Raw genomic sequence first — 24,034 nt, 5'->3', positions numbered from 1 at the left:
TTGCCTGGCTGAATTGGAAAGTTATCTAGCATATTTTGCTTACTTTTGGACAGATGCATATTAAAACCTTTTTAGAAATAAAACTAAGCTACCACTCCTCTCTTTAGAATTCTGCAGAGAAAGAATCTGAGGAAACTAAGATGCGGAGAAGTGAAGTGACTTGCCCAAGGTCACACAGCAGGCAAGTGGCAGAGCTGGGATTGGAACCTAGGTCCTCTGGCTCCTAGGCCCATGCTCTATCCACTAGACCACACTGCTTCCCACCTTCCACACCCTTAGAAGCCTGTTCTGTCACCCAATACTCAGGATGCAAGTTGATCGAGAATATTCCTTGCCCATGAATAAGAGCCCACTCATCACTGCTCTTTTAGTAAGCTAGTTGTCACTGGAGAAAAGTCCCAGCATATTTTATGCAGGCAATAAATTTCCCAGGAGTCTGACTTTTATCACAGATTTCATCCACAAAAGACTCTTCTTCCTGTAGTGGTTTGACCTTTAATTAAGAAAAAGGTCTCTTCCCTCATTTCCTGTCCCTTTCTAAAGGCCCTTAAAATGCTCCAACTCAATTCTTCCAAAGCCAACTTCTCCAGGGCCTTGTTACTTTTGTGATATAAAGCAGTCATGACCTTTTCACTGGTACCCTTGGAATCTATTTTACCTCTAGAAGGAATCTTTCTTTACTTTTTAGATATTCCTCTTCTCTTCCTTGAACCACTTTTATGGCATTCTTTCCTGTTTTTGAGTGTTTTCTGATAATGGAACCTACTACCTCATGTACTACATATTCCATGCATTTGATATTCTCCCCGCCCTCAACCCCACAGCCCTTTATTTTTGTGTGTGTGGCATTTTGTTAAGTGCTTGCTATGTGTCAAACACTGTACTAATCATTGGTCCAGATGCAAGTTAATTAGATAGGACACAATCCCCATCCCACATGTCTAAAAGGAGGGAGAACAGGAGACCTGAAGCGCAGAGAAATTACAAGAGACCTGAAGCCCAAGGTCACACTGCAAGCAATTAACAGAGCCGGGATTAGAACCCAGGTCCTCCGTCTCCCAGGCACCCGCTCTTTCCACAAGATCATGCCGCCTAGCCCTCGGGCACATAATCTTAGTCTGCCATTTCCTCTATCTCTAATTTAATGCTTGCCCCTTCCGTAGACTTTCAGCTATTCCTCAAGATATTCTCTCATCTCCCTCTTTAGGCTGTAAGCTCAAAGGGAGCAGGGATCACATCTACCATCTTCTGTATTATACTTTCCCTGGTTTTTAGCACTGTACTAGCAAACAGTACTACCATTCATCGTTACCTTTCTGAGATTTCTTCCTGAGAGATAAAGCAGTGAGTTCACAAGCTTTCAGATGTAGTATCTTCATTTTGACCTCTGATGCCTTGTTCTTTGGTGATGGGCAGGGAGTTAGTAGCTTTTCACCTTTAAGAACGTAATTACATTAAAATCCAGAGAAAATTATGCTGTTTCCCAAACAGGAACCCTACTGCTTTCTTATAGGACTCCTGTCCCCTTTCCTACTGAAATCACATCTCCTCAAGGAGACCTTCCCAGGTTTTTTTTTTCTTCCCAGTCATAGTTCCCCAACTTCTAGATCAGAACTTTTGTGCCAACTTATATACTTTGGGGAAGCAGTATGGTCTAGATGAAAGAGAAAGAGCCTGCGAGTCAGAGGACCTGGGTTCCAATTTGCCTGATGAGTGATCAAGGGCAATTTACTTAACTTGTCTGTGAAATGAGGATTAAGACTGTCAACCCCACGTGGGACATGAATGTATCCTACCTACTCAGCTTGTCCCTACCCCTGTGCTTAAAACAGTGTCTGGCACATAGTAAGTGCTTAATCAGTACCATTCAAAATTTGATAATAACTATAGTTATGGTATTTGTTAAGCATGATGTGTTAACAAAGTGCGGGCATTAAGTGCGGGCATAGATACAAGATAATCAGGTTGGATACAATCTCCATCCTGTATGGGGCTTGGGCACACCATTAGTATTTCTGTACATGTAAGTTGACAAACTCTACTATTTAAGCCCCCTCTCAGGTTTGCACCTGGAGAGTTTCCAGTGCTCTACCAGTCTTGGCTATGGGAGGGAGAGACAAGTAATGGCCTACCCATTACATTCGTAGCTTGGGCAGTGGCTAGCTAGTGGAAGGTAATCTGCTACAAATCAAAACTCACCTGTACTGGGCAACTGTGGCCTGAGAGAGAGTGAAGGGCAGAGACTCACTTCCACTTCCATATTTTTACCAAAAAAGCTGGATGGATACACTACAAGAATGATTGCAAATGGAGAGCGGGGCATCCTGGTTGAAATGTGTCCCGGAGTTGTTATAGGTCAGAAACAACTTAACAACATAAGACAAGGCAAGACTATTTGAGCTCTTAATCAGAGAGATGCAGCGTGGCTCCGTGGAAAGAGCACGGGCTTGGGAGTCAGAGGTTCACAGCCTGGATATGCTGCCTGTCAACTGTGTGACTTTGGGCAAGTCACTTAACTTCTCTGTGCCTCAGTTACCTCATCTGTAAAATGGGGATTAAGTCTGTAAGCCCCATGTGGGACAACCTGATCACTTTGTATCCTTTCCAGTGCTTAGAAGAGTGCTTTGCAAATGCCATTATTATTATTTACATAGTTGACTTTCTTCTCTTTCTTTTGTGTCCTATCTTCCCCATTAAACTACAAGATCTCTGAGGGTAAGGACTGTGACTTAAAGTCCTATTTTAGTCCCCAAAGAATTTAGTAGAGTGATCTCATAACAGTTGATATTTAATAAGTTCAATTCAATGATTAAGTGATGAGATGGAAAATCATTTCTCCAAAGAGTAATTCTAAGTTCTCACCAAAGTCAAATCCAAGAATAGCAGGTGGAAGGGAAAAATTACATAAGCCAGAAGGAATTTGGATTTGTAACTATCTCCCCTCTTGAAAATGTAATTGGACCCCAAGAAGACCTCTTCTTTATGCATCAGCTGACCATGAGACTTTCGACTGACTAAATATAGCCTTTGGTCCTTAGGATCCCAATTAAGGATCATCTTCTTTTTTTCCCCCCCTTTTTCTTAAGGAGGTGGTAAAAAACCCAAAAGCTTCTTGATCAGGTTGAGCTTCAAAATATCAGGAGAAATGAATAGCTCATTATCTTGACATTCGCTGCATTTAAAAATAATCATATCCTGAGGGTTTAAAAAAAAGTTCATGTGTCTTCCCCAGCTAATGAACCACCAGCCTGGCTTGAGAAAGGGAAGATTCTGTTAATCTAATCTTCATGATTGCATTCTGGATAGGGAATTTCTTACCATTTCCAATAGTTTTTAATGATAAGATCTTTTTAAGGAGAGAGGAAAGGTAGAACCTTGAGATCAGTTACAAATTCTCCACTTGCTCCTAAAACACTGAGTATGTGCATTTTAGTCAATCAAGCCACAAATCAGACATGGAGTCACCTGGGTATTCTATGTCATTGACTCTTAAGCATTTCGTACAGGGCTCGGCATAGAGTAAGCCGTCAATAAATACCACTGATTGATTGATCGATTGATGTCATGTTTGTGCAAGATACGTGCTAGCATTGCTTTTGACACAAGGCACCTCATGTGACAATACCAGTATGAATAATGACTGTGTGACTTCCCGTGAGAGAGTCTGCCAGCTGGCCAACGAAAGTGGATGACATCATCTCATGCCACCAAGGTCGGTTCAGTGCAGTAATGCAGAGATCAGAAAACGCTCTGACAACCCCAGACAGCTTTTCATAATCTCCAGAAATGGACCTCTTACAGAAATCCATACCTTTCTTCCCCTCACCCCCACAACACCTATTTACATATCCAGAATTTATTTATTCATATTAATATCTAGATTGTAAACTCACTGAGAGCAGGGAAGGTGGCTACCAATTCTGTTACTTTGCACTCTCCCAAGTGCTTAGTACCGTGCTCTGCACACAGTCAGTGCTCAATAAATATGATTGATTGATCGATTGATTGATGAGTCAATAGAAGAGATCCAGGGCTTATACCTGTTGCAAATGGCTTTAGCACCACAGGTATATTTCTGAGATGCCTCCCAAAGAAATGATGTGAGAAAGGTTGTAGCGGGAGGTCGGTGTGTGTAAATGCTGTGCTCCTCCAACCTAGCAAGCTACCATTTGGTCACTTCTCATGGAATGAATTCTTGCAACGTGTGTGGACAGTATCGTAGCATTGGGAGTAATTCTATTCTATACCATTTCTAGTGGGATTCAGTGTTTGGAGGCATATATGCTCCTGAGATCACATTTCACCAATGTGTTTCTGGTTATCCTTGTCCCAGCTATGCAGATGAGCACTGACCATAGAAATCGGACAAGGTCTAGACGAAATCATGCCAAAGGCGGGTAAATATTTTAATAACTTTTGAAAGCATGGGCTACAGAAGCAGTACTGTATTTATGAGTGTTGTCGATTTTCCATCACAAACCGAGAGCACTGGTAACTATGGGAACAGCTAAGGAAAACTTTGCGATTCGGTAAAAATTTCATGCTCGTGAAGGATTTCAAACCCATCTGTCAGATTGTCTTATCCTCGGAATGCCTTAATACGGTAAGAAACGTAAGCCGAAATGAGGGAGCACAGCTTTATGTAAAGAGCGTGGAACCGGGAGCCGGGGTCCTGGGTTCTCATCCCAGCTCTGCCACTTGTTTGCAGTATGACTTTGGATGAGTTAACTTCTCTGTGCTTCAGTGATCTCATCTGTAAAATGGGGATTAAATCCTTCTCCCCCTGATTTAGACTGTGAGCCACATGGGTCTGACATGATTCTATTTAGTGCCATTGTTCCTGTCCGTCCGTCTCCCCCGATTAGACCGTAAGCCCGTCGAAGGGCAGGGACTGTCTCTATCTGTTACCGATTCGTGCATTCCAAGTGCTCAGTACAGTGGTCTGCACATAGTAAGTGCTCAATAAATACTATTGAATGAAAGAATGAATGATTATCTTGCATCTATTCCAGTGCTCAGTACAGTGCCCGACACATAGTAAGTTCTTAACAAGTACGATTAAAAAAAGGTCAACCATTGGACTGTTAGCCTATTTCTTCTCTGATACTGTTAATTCTCATACCTACTGGTCTGGGAATTCATAGACTGGAACCCTGTTTTATGAAGGGAAGTCGACTCTTCTCACAGATACCATTTTATGTCAAGGGGAATCAAAGTACCTCTCACACAGCAAAGAACATTCTTCTCAGCAAAAGCCAGAGGCTCAATTTCAACAGCTAGATCTTAGCACAGTGCCTGGCACACAGTAAGCACTTAATTAGAGAAGCAGCGTGGCTCAGTGGAAAGAGCCCGGGCTTGAGAATCAGAGGTCACGGGTTCGAATCCCGGCTCTGTCACTTGTCAGCTGTGTGACTGTGGGCAAGTCACTTAACTTCTCTGGGCCTCAGTTACCTCATCTGTAACATGGGGTTGAAGACTGTGAGCCTCAGGTGGGACAACCTGATTGCCCTGTATCTATCCCAGTGCTTAGAACAGTGCTCTGCACTTAGTAAGCACTTAACTGATACCAATTTAGAGAAGCAGCATGGCTCAGTGGAAAGAGGCCGGGCTTGCGCATCATAGGTCTTGGGTTCGAATCCCGGCTCTGCCATTTGCCAGCTGGGTGACTGTGGGCAAGTCACTTCACTTCTCTGTGCCTCAGTTCCCGCATCTGTAAAATGGGGGTGAAGACCGTGAGCCTCACGTGGGACAACCTGATTACCTTGTATCCCCCCAGCGCTTAGAACAGTGCTCTGCACGTAGTAAGCGCTTAACAAATACCAACATTATTAAATAGCATAAAAAGCCATTGATCCCAATTAAGAAGCTCTGTATGATCAAAAATCAATTGAGTAACCAGGATTCTGAAGATAACCCACCCACAGTTCAGTATCTACTGGTTTTATCTTACTCTGTCATCATTGTATTCTTTACTAACCTAGTGGAAAGAGCAGGGGTCTGAGAGTCAGAGGACCTGGGCTGTAATCCCAGTTCTGTCACTTGTCTGCTGTGTGACCCTGGGCAAATCACTTAATGTCTCTGGGCCTCAGCATCTTCAACTGTTTTCCCTCCTGCTTGGACTGTGAGCCCCACATGGGACAGGGGCTACCCCACCTGTTAACTTGTAAATATTCCAGTATTTACAGCAGTGCTTGCTACCTAGTGAGCACTTGTCAAATACCCTTAAAAAAAAGTATTTAAGTATTCTATCCTCTGACTCATAGGCTATACAACCTGTCACAGAGCTTGTGTAAATGAAGCCTGGCGAATTCAATCATTAATTCATTGTTTTATTTTTTAATGAGTTTATTTTTTGGGTTATTATTTTTTGAGCGCTCACTGTGTGCAGAGCACTGTACTAAGCACTTGGGAGAGTACGATATAACAATAAACAGGCCTACAGCCAACTTACGGTCGAATATATATTGAGCACTTACTATATGCCAAGCAGTGTGCTAAACTCTAGACTAGATAGAAGATAATTATATGAGACACAATTCCTCCCTCCCTCCATTTATTTTACCACTAAGCAACCTGAGGCTCAGAGAGGTAAAGCGACTTGCTCAAGGTTACACAGCGGGCAGTTGGCAGGCGGGGATTAGAACCCAGATCCTCTGACTCTCAGGCCTGTGCTCTTTCCACTAGGCCATGTTGTTTCCTTTTATTTCACTGGGGGAAGGAGACTGCCGGAGTGGCTGCCACCATACCGCGCCCACTCACCGACTCGGTCACACCCTCGATCTCGTCATCTCCTACCGCTGCACTATCTCCTCCCTCACCAACTCTGAAATCCCTCTCTCTGACCATAACCTTCTCACCTGCCTCATCTCTCACACTCCCTCCCCCTGCAAATCTTCGCTACCGCCCCACAGAGACCTCCGCTCTCTCGATCCCATCCGTCTTTCCAATAGCATCTCTCCTCACCTCGCCGCCCTGTCTTCTCTTCCCACTCTCGACGAGCGGGTCTCCGCTCTCAACTCCACCCTCTCTACTCATCTCGACTCTCTCGCCCCCCTTTCCCTCCGCCGCTCTCGCTCCGCTAACCCACAGCCCCGGATCGCCTCCTCCGTCCGCCTCCTACGCTCCTATGCTCGAGCTGCTGAGTGCTGCTGGCGAAGGTCCAAGCACCGAGCCGACCTCACACGCTTCAAATTTATCCTTTCCTGCCTTAACTCTGCCCTCTCCTCCGCCAGGCAAAGCTTCTTCTCCTCCCTCATCGACACCCATGCCCGTCACCCCCGCCGATTGTTCCGGACCTTTAACTCTCTCCTTAGGCCCCCTGTTCCTCCCCCTCCCCCGTCTCTCACCCCCAATGATCTGGCCACCTATTTCCTCACGAAAATCAACACGATCGGGTCTGAGCTCCCCAGAGTCACCCCTCTGCTTCTCCCCTCCCCCCCAACAACCCCCTCCCCTACTTTCCCATCCTTCCCTGCAGTATCCTCAGAGGAGATCTCCTCCCTCCTCGCAAGCGCCACCCCCTCCACCTGCGCCTCGGACCCCATTCCCTCTCACCTTCTTAAAACCGTCGCCCCTGCCCTCCTCCCTTCCTTAACTTCTATTTTTAACCACTCAATCTCCAAGGGCTCCTTCCCCTCTGCCTTCAAACATGCCCACGTCTCCCCCATCCTAAAAAAACCCGCTCCTGACACCACTTCCCCCTCCAGTTATCGTCCTATCTCCCTCCTACCCTTCCTTTCCAAAATCCTAGAACGAGTCGTCTACAATCGATGCCTAGAATTCCTTAACTCCCATTCTCTCCTAGACCCCCTCCGATCTGGCTTCCGTCCCCTCCACTCTACCGAGACTGCTCTCTCTAAGGTCACCCGTGACCTCCTTCTTGCCAAATCCAATGGCTCCTACTCCATTCTGATCCTCCTTGACCTCTCTGCTGCCTTTGACACTGTCGACCATCCCCTCCTCCTCCATACCTTATCTCACCTTGGCTTCACGGACTCTGTCCTCTCCCGGTTCTCCTCTCACCTCTCTGGCCGATCATTCTCGGTCTCCTACGCCGGAGCCTCCTCCCCCTCCCATCCTTTAACTGTTGGAGTTCCTCAAGGGTCAGTTCTTGGCCCTCTTCCGTTCTCCATTTACACTCACTCCCTCGGTGAACTCATCCGCTCTCACGGCTTTGACTACCGTCTCTACGCAGATGACACGCAGATCTACATCTCCGCCCCTGTCCTCTCCCCCTCCCTTCAGGCTCGCATCTCCTCCCGCCTCCGGGACGTCTCCACCTGGATGTCGGCCCGCCACCTAAAACTCAACATGAGCGAGACTGAGCTCCTCATCTTCCCTCCCAAACCCGGTCCTCTCCCAGACTTCTCCATCACCGTGGATGGCACGACCATCCTTCCCGTCCCGCAGGCCCGCAATCTCGGTGTCATCCTTGACCCGTCCCTCTCGTTCACCTCACACATCTTATCCGTTACCGAGACCTGCCGGTTTCACCTCTACAATATCGCCAAGATCCGCCCTTTCCTCTCCACCCAAACGGCTACCTTACTGTTACGGGCTCTCGTTATATCCCGGCTAGACTACCGTGTCAGCCTTCTCTCTGACCTCCCTTCCTCCTCTCTCGCCCCGCTCCGGTCTATTCTTCACTCCGCTGCCCGGCTCATCTTCCCGCAGAAACGATCTGGGCACGTCACTCCCCTTCTTAAACAACTCCAGTGGTTGCCCATCGACCTCCGCTCCAAACAAAAACTCCTCACTCTAGGCTTCAAGGCTCTCCATCACCTTGCCCCTTCCTACCTCTCCTCCCTTCTCTCTTTCTACCGCCCACCCCGCATGCTCCGCTCCTCCGCCGCCCACCTCCTCACCGTCCCTCGGTCTCGCCCATCCCGCCGTCGACCCCCGGGTCACGTCCTCCCGTGGTCCCGGAACGCCCTCCCTCCTCACCTCCGCCAAACCGATTCTCTTTCCCTCTTCAAAACCTTACTTAAAAATCACCTCCTCCAAGAGGCCTTCCCAGACTGAGCTCCTCTTCCCCCTCTACTCCCTCTGCCATCCCCCCTTTACCTCTCCGCAGCTAAAGCCTCATTTTCCCCTTTTCCCTCTGCTCCTCCACCTCTCCCTTCCCATCCCCACGGCACTGTACTCGTCCGCTCGACTGTATATATTTTCGTTACCCTATTTATTTTGTTAATGAATTGTACATCGCCTTGATTCTATTTAGTTGCCATCGGTTTTTACGAGATGTTCTTCCCCTTGACGCTGTTTAGTGCCATTGTTCTTGTATGTCCGTCTCCCCCGATTAGACCGTGAGCCCGTCAAACGGCAGGGACCGTCTCTATCTGTTGCCGACTTGTTCATCCCAAGCGCTTAGTACAGTGCTCTGCACATAGTAAGCGCTCAATAAATACTATTGAATGAATGAATGAAGTGGTGGGTTGATGCTGTTAACTGGTACCGAGTCAAACTGATGGGAATGGGGTAGTTTAAGATTGTGGTGATAGCCAGTTGAGGTCCCCTCCTGCTCCAGTTGAGTGCATACACCCATTCTAATAATTATGATTTTGGTGTTTATTAAGTGCTTAACAGTATTAACGGTCTCAATCCCCATTTTACAGATGAGGTAACTGAGGCACAGAGAAGTGAAATGACTTGCTCAAGATCACATAGCAGACCTGAGACAGAGCAGGAATTAGAACCCATGACCTTCTAAATCTCAGGCCTGTGCTTTATCCCCTCTGCCATGCTGCTTCTCTACGGTACTCTACGTGTCGTCAGTCAGTTGTATTTATTAAGCCTTACTTTATGCAGAACACTGTACTAAATGCTTGGGAATATAATATAACAATAAACAGACACATTCCCTGCCCACAATGACGTTACAGTCTAGAGGGGGAGTGTGTGCTCTCCTCTCCAAGTTAGTCCAGTTAACAGATATGGAAAAAGTGAAGCAGCATGGTCCACTGGTTAGAGCACAAAGCTTGGGAGTCAGAAGGACCTGGGTTCTAATCCTGTCTACTCTGCCTGCCATATGATCTTGGACAGGTCACTTCATTTATGTGTCCCTCGGTTACCACATCTATAAAATGGGGGTTAAGATTGAGTCCCAGGTGGGACCTGGACTGTGTCCAACCTTATTACCTTGTATCCCCCCAGCGCTTAGTACAGTTCCTGACCCACATAAGCACTTAACAAATACCAATAAAAAGCCCGGGCTTGGGAGTCAGAGGTCATGGGTTCAAATCCCACCTCCACTGCTTGCCAGCTGTTGACTTTGGGCAAGTCACTTCACCTCCCAGTGCCTCAGTTACCTCATCTGTCCAATGGGGATGAAAACTGTGAGCCCCACGTGGGACAACCTGATCACCTTGTATCCCCCCAGCGCTTAGAACAGTGCTTTGCGCATAGTAAGCGCTTAACGAATACCACCATTATTATTATTAAAAAAATTAAAAAGGGAATATTAGAATGGAGTCTGGGAGGGGAACCATCAGTGTTTCCTCTGTTTCCTGGTGCAGCATGCTGATGGAGGCTAACACACAGTAAATTAATGGCATTAAACAAAAAGAAATGGCATTTAAAAAAAAGGGTGAAGCGGGTTGATGCTGCCAGGATCGTTGAGAGCCCAGAGGCAGGAAGATCAGGGAGCCTCAGAACTTGAAGCCACATAGCCTGGAGAAGAGAGCACAGAATGAAGAGACGGGCAACCTGGTTTCTAATCACGGCTCCACCACTTGCCTACTGGGCGATGTTGGGCAAATCATTTAACTTTTCTTGCCTCAGTTTTCTTCTCCTTAAAATGGAGATTCAACAGCTGTTCTCCCTCCTCCTTAGATTATGAGACCCATGTGGAACCGGGACCTGTTATCTTCTATCAACCCCAGCATTTAGTGCAGTGCTTGGCGCATAGGAAGCACTTAACTAATTCCACAATCAGTATGGCTATTGCCCTTTGATTCTGTGCTAAGCTCTGTGCTTTGTAGTTGGTTGATCTTTAATGAACTTAAAGATCTGACATTCACATTCTGGGGCAGGTCAGGTCAGAAGAAAATGGACTTAAAAAAAAAAGTCTATTAGTCATGATTCAAAGTGGGGAAAAGGGACAGGCACTTGCAGCTGGGAAGGGAACTGCAAAAGGACAAGATTATTTTTAAAATTTCATTTGAAATATCTTTAATTAAATCCTGCCTCAAAAGGGAGAACCAGGGAGGGAATCTTTGCAGCTGGAAAGGGAATAGGAGGCAAGCACACATTTTCATGGTTAATGATATTATTAATGCAGAGCGCACAGTTCCTTTGGAACAGAGGGGGATTCCACAGCTGAACAGGGGAAGGAAAGATCGGTTGCTTTTGTTAGTCTTGTCATTTTAAAACACTGCTCTACATTTATACCTTTCAATAAGAGGCTACTCTTACGCAACTAGAGAAGCAGAGGGAGATTTCTGATATGATTATTTTGCATCCTCCGTCATGCTTACCATATACTGCCTGGAACCTCATGTTGTAAGCAACTAGATGAGCCTCATCCCAGTCGTGAAGACTTTGGGATTGAGAATCCATGCAAAGGAATTGATTATCAGACTATAGGTTTACATGGCATCACCTTCTGCAGTCTTTTGTCTCTGCGAGTCTTGTGTCCATTCAGAAACGGTGGGGTCCAGTGGATAGAGCGCAGGCCTAGGAGTCAGAGGACCTGAGTTCTAATTCCAGATCTGCCAAGTGCTCACTGTGTGACCTTGGGCGTGTCACTTTACTTCTCTGTTTCCTCAACTGTAAAGTGGGGTTAACTCCCTCCTACTTACACTGTGAGCCCCACGTGGGACAGGGACTGTCTCTGACCTAATTAACTTGTACCTACCCCAGAGCTTAAAGTAGTATTCAACACATAGTAAACTCTTAAAAAACACCATAAAAAAAGTTTGCAACAAGCAAATAGGAGGGTATGAAAGAATTTAATGTACAAAATGCATTTCTGACCAAAGGAACCGCAGCATAGTGCTTACGCTTTGCTGTGGTTCCAAAAACCAGCAGGTGGTTGCCTTGGTAACTGCTGCAGTTTCTACCCACCATCCAGGATTCCCGCTGGGTATGTCACCTTGAAGAATGTCCCAGGTGGTTCTTTGGTCCGTAATCTTCACAGAAATAGTATAGTCAAGCAATCGATCAATCATATTTTTTGAAGTCTTGTGTTCAGAGCATCCTACTAAGTCCTTGGGACTTCTGGCTGTTCTGGTGCTCTGGTTTCTCTGAGGTGTTCGGTGGACTCCTGAGGGGGAGGTTTAGGACATATTTGGTTATGTTAATTAATAAGCGCTTTCTAAGAAACTGATGTGGGTGGCAGGTGAGGAGGATCAGGAGGGGATGGGGAATAAAGGCGGGGAAAGCTATAAAATCCTGCCAATTCCCAATTAATCAGGGACAGATTACCCCATTTATGGAGTATCCAGGCACTGGGCTTCTCTTCCCACTCCAGCCCCTTCTTCTCTGTTCTACTGTTCATTACCATCTCCCTGCTGGGATAGCAAGAAGCACATCTGTCCAACCTATTTTCATCAGACGACCAGCAGGGCATCGAGAGCGCAAGCAGAGCAATATGCCTGGAATACTGAAACATCCTAACATCGAGGTCTCAGGGAGGCAGAGACAAAGAAAGTTGTTGGGCCTGACTGGAGCTAGGATTGTGACAGGTAATGGGTGATGACTCTTTTAGGTGATTCTGAAACCCCTCTAGACTGTAAGTTCGTTGTGGGCAGGGAACCCTTCTACCATCTGTAATATTGTTCTCTTCCAAGAGCTTAGTACAGTGCTCTGAACACAGTAGGCACTCAATAAATACTATTGATTGATTGTTCTGTGGGTCCACTGCTGTGACACGTGACAAGACAGAGGACAAGGATGGAGCAATTTTTATACTTGTTAGCTTCTCCAGTTGAAGGTGGGATAGAGAAGAAAAGAGAGATGGGGAGGGAAATAGAGAAGATATTGTAGCTACTGGCTTAATTCAAAATAGCCTCAACTTATCTATAGAGTTTACATGCCAAATACTCAGAAGTAACTAAAATCAAATGACCTGAAAAAAGGCCAATTTTTGAATCACTCAAAGCTGGTAAAAAAAAAAAAAAAAACTTACCAAAGGATAAAAGGTCAAATGAGAGTTTCCACGATCTAGACAGTGTCTGTCTTTTAGTTGGAGGGATTTGATTTCTGGAGTCTGCAATGATTTCCTTTTTTAGCGAATACTTCTATCCCAGATCTCCAAGGCCACTGATAACTGAGAATGGCTAACATTCTAAATGAGTTAAGCTTTCTTCTAAGCCACAAAGATTTTAAGTGTTTGCTCTGTGTTTTCATTTTCCCTCAATTTGACAGCTTTACTAATTAAATTGTGGCAAAAGTAGAAGGCACATCATTATTTCCATTATCAGTCCCTTTATTACTAGAGATTTTTTTAGAACCTCTGTTGTAAAAATTTCCACTCATCTGCCGCATAACCCAAAACTCAATTTTGCAGACAACACATTAACTGAACATTCATTTTCACAATAAATGGAATTGTTCATGTGTTTGGGTGGCAGAGGTGGATCTTTTCAAAAACCCCCGTGAATACATTATTTGCATTTGTAAGAGTTTATACGGTCAATGTGAATGTTGGGTCAGAATAATAGAGATTCAGCAGTCCCGTCCTCTATTGTTCATCTGCATATATTCTGCAGATAACTTTTCAAAATTCTATCTCTCGTAACATTTCACCCGTTCCCAAACAATTACAAAAACAAAGGAAAATAAGGAGATGAAAAGTACTTCGTTACCTTTAACGATTGGCTAACGCAGGTAGTCGGAAAGATAATTGAACTTCTAGCCAATGATAATAATAATTATGGTATTAATTAAGTACTTACTACGCTGTATGCACTGTACTAAGCACTGCAGTATTTACAAAATGATCAAGTTGGACACAGTCCCTTTCCACATGGGATCCATAGTCTATATAGGGGAAAATCACCTATTGAATCCCCATTTTACGGTTGAGGAAACTGACGCACAGAGAAAGGAAGTGACCTGCCCAGTGTTACACAGCGGGCAAGTGGTGGAGCCGGAATTAGAACCCAGGTCCTCTGACTCTCAGGCTCATACTATTTCCACTAGGCCACCTCCTTCCATCTCTAAGTATCACAGTGAGAATTGTTGGATCAGTTGCATTCATTGAGAGCTTATTGTGTGCAGAACACTGTACTAAAGTGCTTGGAAGAATAAAATATAACTGCTCCCTGTCCACTAGGAGTTACAAACAAGTTCTATCTGCACACCATCATGAACGTCTCCCTATCTCAAATGCCTTCGTGTACTGGTGAGACTGAGCTGTATTTAAATCATTTTCATTTTACTTTCATATTCTAATTGCTTTACTTTGCGTAGGATTCAAATGCTTAATTCATGTATTAACATTGACTCTTATCTGTGAAGTCTGTATCCATCTGTAACATTGTTGCCTGTCTCATTAAGAGTATAAGTTCCATGAGCCCCAAGCCTTTATCTTTGTCTCACCCTTTGTAGGGATCAGCAAAGCAAGACATTCACGCATTAATCTAAAAGATGATGCTTTCTGCCCACTCATTTCCCCATAGATGTTCCTGTATGAACAGAGGTTCTAACTAGGGCTAACTCTTTCAACCACCTCCTCCAATTAAGGAAAATAAGACAACATTTATTCGGTCTCGCTGACTGGAATAGTAACAGTATTTATTAAGTACCTATTTGGTACAGATCCCTGCATTAGACTTTTGGAACGTACTTTAAAAATGAAAGACAGTTCCTGTCCCAAATTGGACTCACAGTCTTAATCTCCTTTTTACAAATGAGGAAAACTGAGGCTTAGAGAAGTGAAGTGACTTACCCAAGGTCATATAGCAGACGAACAGCAGAGCCCAGATTAGATCCCAGCTCCTTCTGACTCTCAGGCCCATGCTCTATCCGTTAGGTCACACTGCTTCTGTTGGTGACTTTGCCAAGAAAAAATATCTAGATTCGTTGGATGGAAATAATAGTAAATGCAAGCAGCTGCTAGGGACCATGCATAATCAACAGTGAGTTTGGATCCTGGACAGGAATTCCACTGAGAAAAATGTGACCTACTATCATACCAAGAAACTGGCACAACCCCAGCTATGCCAGATGAAGGAGAGGTGGTGAATGGTGAAAGCTGAGGGACTTAAAGCAAAAGAAATATTTTTTTTAAGAATCAGTCTAGGCTATGAATTGCATCCTATGAATTTAATCCCAGTAGGTCTAATCCCATCCTAAATGTCGATAAATCTCACCTGCTCTCAAACTACTCATTCAGGATGTTTCTAGCACTAGACTTCTTTGGCTGGGTTTGACTCCGATGAAAGGAGATTCAGTCCAAAGTAGCAGAAACAATTCTTGCACTTTCTTGGTAGGACTAAGAATGCACCCCAACATAGCAGTGGTATTTATTGAGCTCTGAAAAATACTTCTTCGTAATTCACTACCATACCCATTGCCCCTGCCAGCTGTTCAAGACATTTAACTCCCTCCTCAAACCTCCTGTCCACCACCTATCACACTCTCCACCTCTTTCCCCTAATGTCCTGGCCATATTAGCAAAATTGTAACCATCAGGTGTGATCTCTCTAAAATCTCCCCTGTTCCTCTCCAATCCCCCATTCCTCTGCCACCCTCTTTGACTCTTCCGACATTACCTGCAGTATCTCAAGAAAAAGATCTAGCTTATAGTCTAGAGGGGGAGATAACATTAAAATGAATAACGGATATGTATACAAGTGCTGTGGGGCTGTGGGTGGGGTGAATATCAAGTACTTTAAGAGTACAAATACAAATGTAAGGGTTGACAGAGAAGGGAAAGAGAGTGGGAAAATGAGGGCTTGGTTAGGAGAGGCTGACATATGAACCTTTTATTCCCCTTTTGTCCCATGTGGGTTGTCTGAGGACTGTAACTAGTAGCAAAACACTGATAACTTCTCCCTTATAGTGTACATTCTACTCTTATTCCTCTCTCTCTGGTCTTGGTTGGGCTTGGCCAACATTCCTGGTTCCTTCCTCATGCTCTTCCTCATCTTCATCATCTTCTGCCTACCATTCCTCAAGATGTTCCCAAGATGTTGAGGGAGTGGAGACTCTCTGCTTTTGGCCCAAACTTCAAAATCTCATTGTAATTTCCCTTTCCTTAGTTTGTCTCATTGGTACTAGTTCTACATTTTAATCTCTTAGTGGTATCCCCCCACCCTCCTTTTTATGGTCACACTGAATATCCCATCATGCGAAGCCCGGGTAAAAAACTCAAAAGATAGAGGAATCATCCAAGGCAACCTCCGCGTAAAGACAGTAGGGTCAAGGAGACTGTTTATTTCTCAAATTAGGGAACCAGTCTCAGGAAGCTTACAGAATCAGTCAATTATGTCTTGGATCGCACAGGAAAGAACCACTCAGAGGACAGGACGATCCAGCCATGGGGTTAACCTCCATTCCCATTTGGATCAGCCAAGCCAACCATCAGAAATTGTCCACTGCCTGGGCAACAGCAAATCCTGACCAATTAGGCTGCAATCCTGGCTGTGTGGCCCGAACATTCTGACAAAGTTGAAATTGCCCATTAATGATCTCAGATCCCACTCTAAGTGATCTGGAAGCATTTTCTATGATTGATGACCTCATGATTCCACCCACTATGTCAGAAAACTTGAAGGCTATAAATCAAGCTTCAGACAAAAAAGCCACCAGTCCAGACAGCCTTCCTGCAGAGGTATACAAGGATAATGGTTACTTTATTCATTCATTCATTCAATAGTATTTATTGAGCGCTTACTATGTGCAGAGCACTGTACTAAGCGCTTGGGATGAACAAGTCGGCAACAGATAGAGACAGTCCCTGCCGTTTGACGGGCTTACAGTCTAATCGGGGGAGATGGACAGACAAGAACAATGGCACTAAACAGCGTCAAGGGGAAGAACATCTCGTAAAAACAATGGCAACTAAATAGAATCAAGGCGATGTATCAATCAAGGTACTTTAGATAGTACCACCATCCTTCCTGTCTCACAAGCCCATAACTGTGGTGTTATCCTTGACTCATCTCTCTCATTCAACCCACATATTCAATCTACCTCTAAATCTTTTAGGTTTAACCTTCCCAACATCACTAAAATCTGTCCTTTTCTCTCCAATCGAATTGCTACCATATTAATCCACTTCTCCTAACCCGCCTTAATTACTTTATCAGTTTTCTCGTTGACCTCCCTGCCTCCTGACTCTCCACACTGGAGTCCATACTTCACTCTGCTGCCCAGATCATATTTCTACAAAAAGATTCAGTCCATGCTTCCCCACTCCTCAAGAACCTCCAGTGATTGTGCCTCCACCTCCAAAGAAAACAGAAACTATTCAGAATTGGCTTTAAAACGCTCAATCACCTTGCCCTCTCCTACCTCACCTTGTTGCTCTCCCACTACCACCCAACCCTCAAACCTCTCTCCTTGAATGCCAACCTGCTTATTATACCTCGATCTCGTCTATCTCAGCACCATCTCATCCAGGTTCCCTCTCTGGCCTGCAGTGCCTTCCTTCTTCATGTCCTACGGGCAGTTACTCTGCCCGACTTCAAAGCCTTATCGAAGGCACATCTTCTCCAAGGGGCCTTTCCTGACTAAGTCCTCATTTCATCTTTTCCAACTCTTTTCTGCATCATCCTGATTGGCTCCCTTTTAATCACCCCTCCTTCCGCCCCACAGCACTTAGGTCCATAATTTATTTAGTTTGACATTTATCTCCCCATCTGGACTGCAAGCTCATAGTGGTCAGGGAACGTGACTACCGACTCTGTTATATTGCCATATTGAACTCTCTCAAGCACTTCCTATAGTGCTCTGCACACAGTATATATTGTATAAATATGATTGATTGATTGATTGATTGATCGATCGATTGAGTTCAGAGCTCTCCAGTAAGTTTACCTACCTGGCAGACACAATCTGGATTGAGAGGAAGTGCCGCAGTTATTCAAAGATGCATTCTCATCATCCTACAGAGGAAATGATATTGTTAGAGGAAGTACAATATAGTAACTGGTAGACAAAATTAAAAACCTATGTCACACTATCCAGGAGTGAGGGAACCTTTGTTCCCCAATCAGTCAATCATATTTATTAAGTTCTTTCTGTGTGCAGAGTATTGGACTAAGTGCCTGAGAGAGTACACAGACATGACTCCTGTCTTCAGGGAATTTACAGAAACTCCCTTTCCTGAGGCAGGTCAGAGTGGGGATATACATGAAGGAGAAATGTTTTTTTCTCCTGAGTCTGGATCCAGTTTGTACACTATCGCCGAGTGAGATACTCACTTTCCGTGTGTGAAATATTGATAATCACAAAGGGTTCAGTTTTGGAAATCCAATTACAGCTAGTGAAAGTGGGGAAGCAAAAAATAAATGGAAAATATGAGCAGTCCGAAAATATGAGCAGTCCCCGCACAGTGAACTTTACATTCTACTCCAGATTAGCCTGAGTCATGGAGCAGAGGAACCCCATATTTCCCAAAACACCCCCACTTCCCTTTTCTGAGCTAAGCCAACAGTTGCTTGGCTTGTATAATGTCTCCCGCAGCATAGAGTGCCTGATGACATTAACAAACTCAGTTATCCAAAGCTAGACCTATATTAACTTTTAGGTCTAAATTAAGCTTTCCCTTCAGCAACTCTATCTTGGTCGGAAGAAAGAGTGAACATAATTTTGATTTAGAGAATCATCGTGGCCTAGTGGATAGCGCATGGGCCTGGGAGTCAGAAGGATCTATGTTCTAATCCGGGCTCTGCCACTTGTCTGTTGTGTGACCTTGGGCAAGTCACCTCACTTCTCTGTGCCTCAGAGAAGTCACCTCTAAAATGGGGATTAAGATTTTGAGGCTCATGTGGGAGAGGGACTGTATCCAACCTGATTTGCTTATATGTACCCCAGTGCTTAGTACAGTGCCTGGCACATAGTAAGCACTTAAATCCAATTATTATTATTACTATTATAATTTTAAGAACCATTCTTAACATACCAAAATAGGAGCTTAGCCCTGAATGCATTTGAAGGATGAAATCGAGTTATTAACCTGTCCAAATTCATCTAGAACAGCTTGTATCACTCAGAGTCTCATTTATCAGTCTGTCCGAATCTGGTTAACTAGCACTTAGCCCTTTCAGTTATAGACCTATTTGCCATTTATTAAGCTTGTCCTAGCTAATCATTGAAAGATCTGAACGGCATCCTAGAAGTGGGCCTTGTTTTGCGGCAGAGAGGAGTTTAGAATTTATCATCATTATTAAGCGCTGAGTCGTTTCCGATTCACAGAGAGTCCGTGGATATACTTTCTCCAGAATGTCCCGTCCTCTGCCATAATCTGCAACCTTTCTACTGGTTCTTCCATTATTGTTATCATGGTCCCTATCCATCCAGCTGCTGGTCTGCGTCTTCCAAGTTTTCCCTGGACTTTTCCTAGCATTAGTGTCTTCTCCAGAGAATTAGTCCTCCTAATTATGTGTCCAAAATATGTTAATCTAAGTCATTTGGCCTTCCGAAGACCACTTAGATTTAAACCTAAGTTAATTTTAAGTTTGGAGTTAGGAGTTTTGATTTCCTCTGCTTTGGTGCTGCCGGGGCCAGTGATCCTCTGAAGGCCTACTGACAGTTTATCAATGAAATATCAATGAAATAAACAAAGCAATACCAGAACCAGAAGAGAAGCAGGACCCCAAAGGACAAAATGGGAATTTAAGCAGATTGCTCTGCCAACCTCCACATTAGTCCTGTAGAGACTCATGCCAGCTACTAGAAGTCCCAAGGACATGCTATCAGTATATGATACCAAGCATTTGATTTAGATTGGTTTAACTCCAGTCCAGTTAAAAATAGCTAGATTGGCATGTTGATGATTTGCCAAGCACACAAGGTCTTTCCCTGCCTTTCTTTCCACACCTTCTTTCACAAGAAACCAAAGACATTCCTTGTATGATCAAAACTGATACATTGCAGCTATTTTGATAGAGCTCAGAGATCTGTGGTATTTTTGTCAAACATTTTTTATTCCTTAAGGGCTAGAAATGAACTAGCACACTAGATTATTTCAGTAATTACTTTATTGGTTAGAAATAACACAAATGGTGAAATGAAAAGAAAAAAATGCTATTCCATCTGTTCTCTCCAAACAACATAAGAGAAATATCTCCATTAGTTCCAGTCTATTGGAAAAACATTGCAATATCACTAGAATTTGTTTTTGTCAGCTCATCAACTTCCAATAGACCAAACATATTTTGGGCAGCCCAAGAGCATCATCCCAATATTCTTAAATAGACAGAAAATCAAAATAATATACTGTGAATCGAGAGTCCATCTTTCTGCATTATGGAGGAAAGAGGAATAAAACCAGGATTGCTCTTCTCCATGTACTTTTATTAAATGGGCAAAGAACAATTGTTTTTATAATTGGCTTCTCATTTAAGCAATGGATGTGAAACTGAGAAGCAGCGTGGTCTAGTCGATTCCTGGGAGTCAGAAGGACCTGAGTTCTAATCTCAGCTCCTCCAATTGCCTAAGTGACCTCGGGCAAGTCACTTCACTTCTTTGTGCTTGAGTTTCCTCATCTGTAAAATGAGGTTTAAGTCTGTGAACCCCATGTGGGACAGGGACTGTGTCCAACCCGATTATCTTGTATCTGTTCCTACACATAGTACAATTCATGGCAGATAATAAAAGTGCTTAACAAATGCCACAGTCAATATTATTACTATGTGAAGCAATCTGATGCCAGTTTGATGTGCAAACTGACCTTGCCCTGGAGTGGGCTTTGGGGTGGGTGGCAAGATGTGGGCCCATCTGGGAAAGGGAAAAGAAAATTCAAACCCAGATTTATTTTTTTTATCATTTTTCAAAATAAAAAAAAAACCAACGTGAGGGATTGGGTGAACCCAGGTTTCCTCACGCTGGAATCTGCCTCTCTGAGTGGAGACAGGGACCTCGGGCAGCACTAACCCTCAGAATCCAGGGTCTGGAGAATGAGCTAGGTCAGTAGAGGAAATGGGATTAGAACCCAGTCCCTCAGGCTTCCAGGACCATATTATTTCCGCTAGGTCACACTGATCAATTAGTAGCCATTCAAAAATGACCATTCAGCATATTGTCTAGGGGGACCTACTCCTCATTAACATTTCACAGTGCAAAAATGCGCTAACCCACCTTGGATCTCGCCCCCTCAGTGGCTTGTTTAATAGTAGGGGAGGAATCATTCTCCTGGGCTGCATAATTGTATGTACAACTTTTCTCCACCCACCCACCTCCCCCACCCCCACAGCCGATACGCCTGATCCTTCGGGCATCATTCCGCACATTTTTTCTGGGTTTTCACGAATGATAACTGCCTGGATGGTAGGGATATGGGCTTATGTGAATTTTCTTTTATTATATTTCAATATCACAAGGGTGCCAAATGAATGCTTCCGATTCCTTAGTGGAATAAGGAATGGTATCATTTATACAGATGCAGGGTCAGGGTGTAAATGATTAAAAAAAAAACCCTTTTGTTTGAAAGCTTGTTTGGCATCTCAAAAAAATTGGTGTTCCAGATATCAATAAGTAGGATTTATCAGTGTCTTGAGGGCAGGGTTTGTGTGGAAAGAGCATGGATCTGGGAATAAGAGGTCCTGGATCCTAATCCCAGCTCCCGCCTCCTGTCCACTGTGAACTTGGGCGAATCACTTTACTTCTCCGTGCCTCAGTTTCCTCATCTAAAAATGGGGATTAAATCCTATTCCCTCTTATTCAGACTGTGAGCCCCATGTGAGACAGGGACTGTGTCCCATTTTATTAATCCCCAGCCCCTAGAACCGTATTTCACAGATAGTAAGAGTTTAACAGGTACCATAATATCCATAATAACAATAGTGGAAGATATGAAGGTTCTTAGATGATATAAACAAATAAGAATGCTAGATCATAAACTTCCACTGAGCATACACTAAGTCGGAGGGCAGGGACACATATCCGTTTCTAAAGGCTGAAGTCAGTTTCGAGTGTGGCTCGCGTTATGGGCTGATGTAGCGAAGCAACTTGCCGTGGTGCATAGAACACAGGCCTGGAAGTCAGAAGGACCTGGCTTCTAATACAAGCTCCGCCACGTGTCTGCTGGGTGACCTAGGACAAGTCACTTCACTTCTCTGTGCCTCAGATGCCTCATCTGTCAAATGAGGATTATGACTGTGAGCCCCATGTGGGACAGGGACCATGTCCAACCTGATTAGCTTGTATCTGCCCCAGCACTTAGTACAGTGCCTGGCACATAGTAAGCACTTAAATAACATTTTAAAAAACACATAAAAGGTGGATATTAAAAGAAGCATCTTTTATTCTTTTCTCTGTAAAATGTCCAAGTCGCCCAAGATACAATCACAGCATTCCATGCATAATGAAGATTGTAGTCCAGGATGTTACCAGAATTTATCATTGCTGTAAGAGTTTTGTCAGGCACATTGTACTGTGACTTCTTTTAATTTATGGCATACAGTAAATCTCAATGTTCTAAAGGTTTTATCCCACCAAGATCGTTCTTCATGAACACAAAACTGAGAAAGAAACCCCACTGCATATAATAAAATAGTATACAATTACCCTAAATGTACTGTAAAATACAACTGACTTCAGTGTACTGTAAAGGAATTCCCATAAAGCCCTTTAATGGGGAAATTAGTAAAAGAACAGCCAAGGAAGAACACATTTCTCAATCTCTCCTGCTGGTGCCTGCCCGATAAAGTGCAGTTTGTTCTGCTCAATTCCTAGTTCCACTATCTGTAGTGGCTAAAACGTCCCAAGGGAATTGAGAGCATTTTATAAGCAGTGTGGTCTAGTGGAAAGAGCATGGTCTTGGGAGCCAGAGGAATTAGGTTCTAATCCCAGCTCCATCACTTACCTGCTGTGTGACTTTGGACTAGTCACTGAAATTGACATTAATATAAATAAAGCAATTACGGGTATGCACACAAGTGCTGTGGGGCTGAGGCAAGTGTGAATAATGGAAGCAAATCAGGGTGATGCAGAAGGGAGTAGGAAAAGAGGAAATGAAAGCTTAGTCAGGGAAGGCCAAATGACAGAGAATAAGGCTTTGAAGGTGGGGAAAGTAGTAATTGTCTGTCAGATATGAAGAGGATGTTCCAGGCAAGACACAGGGCATGGGTGAGAGGACAGCGGTACGGTAGGTAAGGCTGAGGTAGTGAATAGTTGGCGTTTAAGGAGTGAAGTGGGTGGGTTTGGTTGTAGCAAGGTGAGGTAGGAAGGGGCAAGGTGATTGAGAGTTTTAAAGCCTATGGTACAGAATTTCTGTTTGATGTGGAGGTGGATGGGCAACCACGGGAGGTTCTTGAGGAGTGGGGAAACGTGGACTCAACTTATTTTGTAGAAAATCGATTCAGGAAGCAGATCAAAGGATGGACTGGAGAGAGGAGAGACTGGAAGCAGGGAGGTGAACAAGGAGACTGAAACAGTAATCAAGGTGGGATAGGATAAATGGTTGGATTAACATGGTAGGAGTTTGGATGAAGAGGAAAGGGCAGACGTTGGTGATGTTGCAAAGATTGAACCTATAGGATTTAGTAATAGCTTAAATATGTGGGTTGAATGAGAGAGATGAGTCGGGTATAATACCTTGGTTAATGGCTTTTGAGACAGGAAGGACGGTGGTGCTATCTATAGTGATGGAAAAAGGATAATGGAAAGAGCACAGGCTTGGGAGTCAGAGGTCGTGGGTTCTAATTCCAGGTCTACCACTTATCAGCTATGTGACTTTGGGCAAGCCAGTTAACTGCTCTGTGCCTCAGTTACCTCATCTGTAAAATGGAAATTAAGCCTGGGAGCACCATGTGGGACAACCTGATTACCTTGTATCTATCCCAGCGCTTAGAACAGTGCTTGACACATAGTAAACGCTTAACAAATACCATCATCATTATCATCACCACCATCATGATTACTA

The sequence above is a fragment of the Ornithorhynchus anatinus genome, chromosome 12 (genome assembly GCF_004115215.2).
Source record: "Ornithorhynchus anatinus isolate Pmale09 chromosome 12, mOrnAna1.pri.v4, whole genome shotgun sequence".
Classification (NCBI taxonomy): domain Eukaryota; kingdom Metazoa; phylum Chordata; class Mammalia; order Monotremata; family Ornithorhynchidae; genus Ornithorhynchus; species Ornithorhynchus anatinus.
This window is presented reverse-complemented; position numbering follows the sequence as displayed.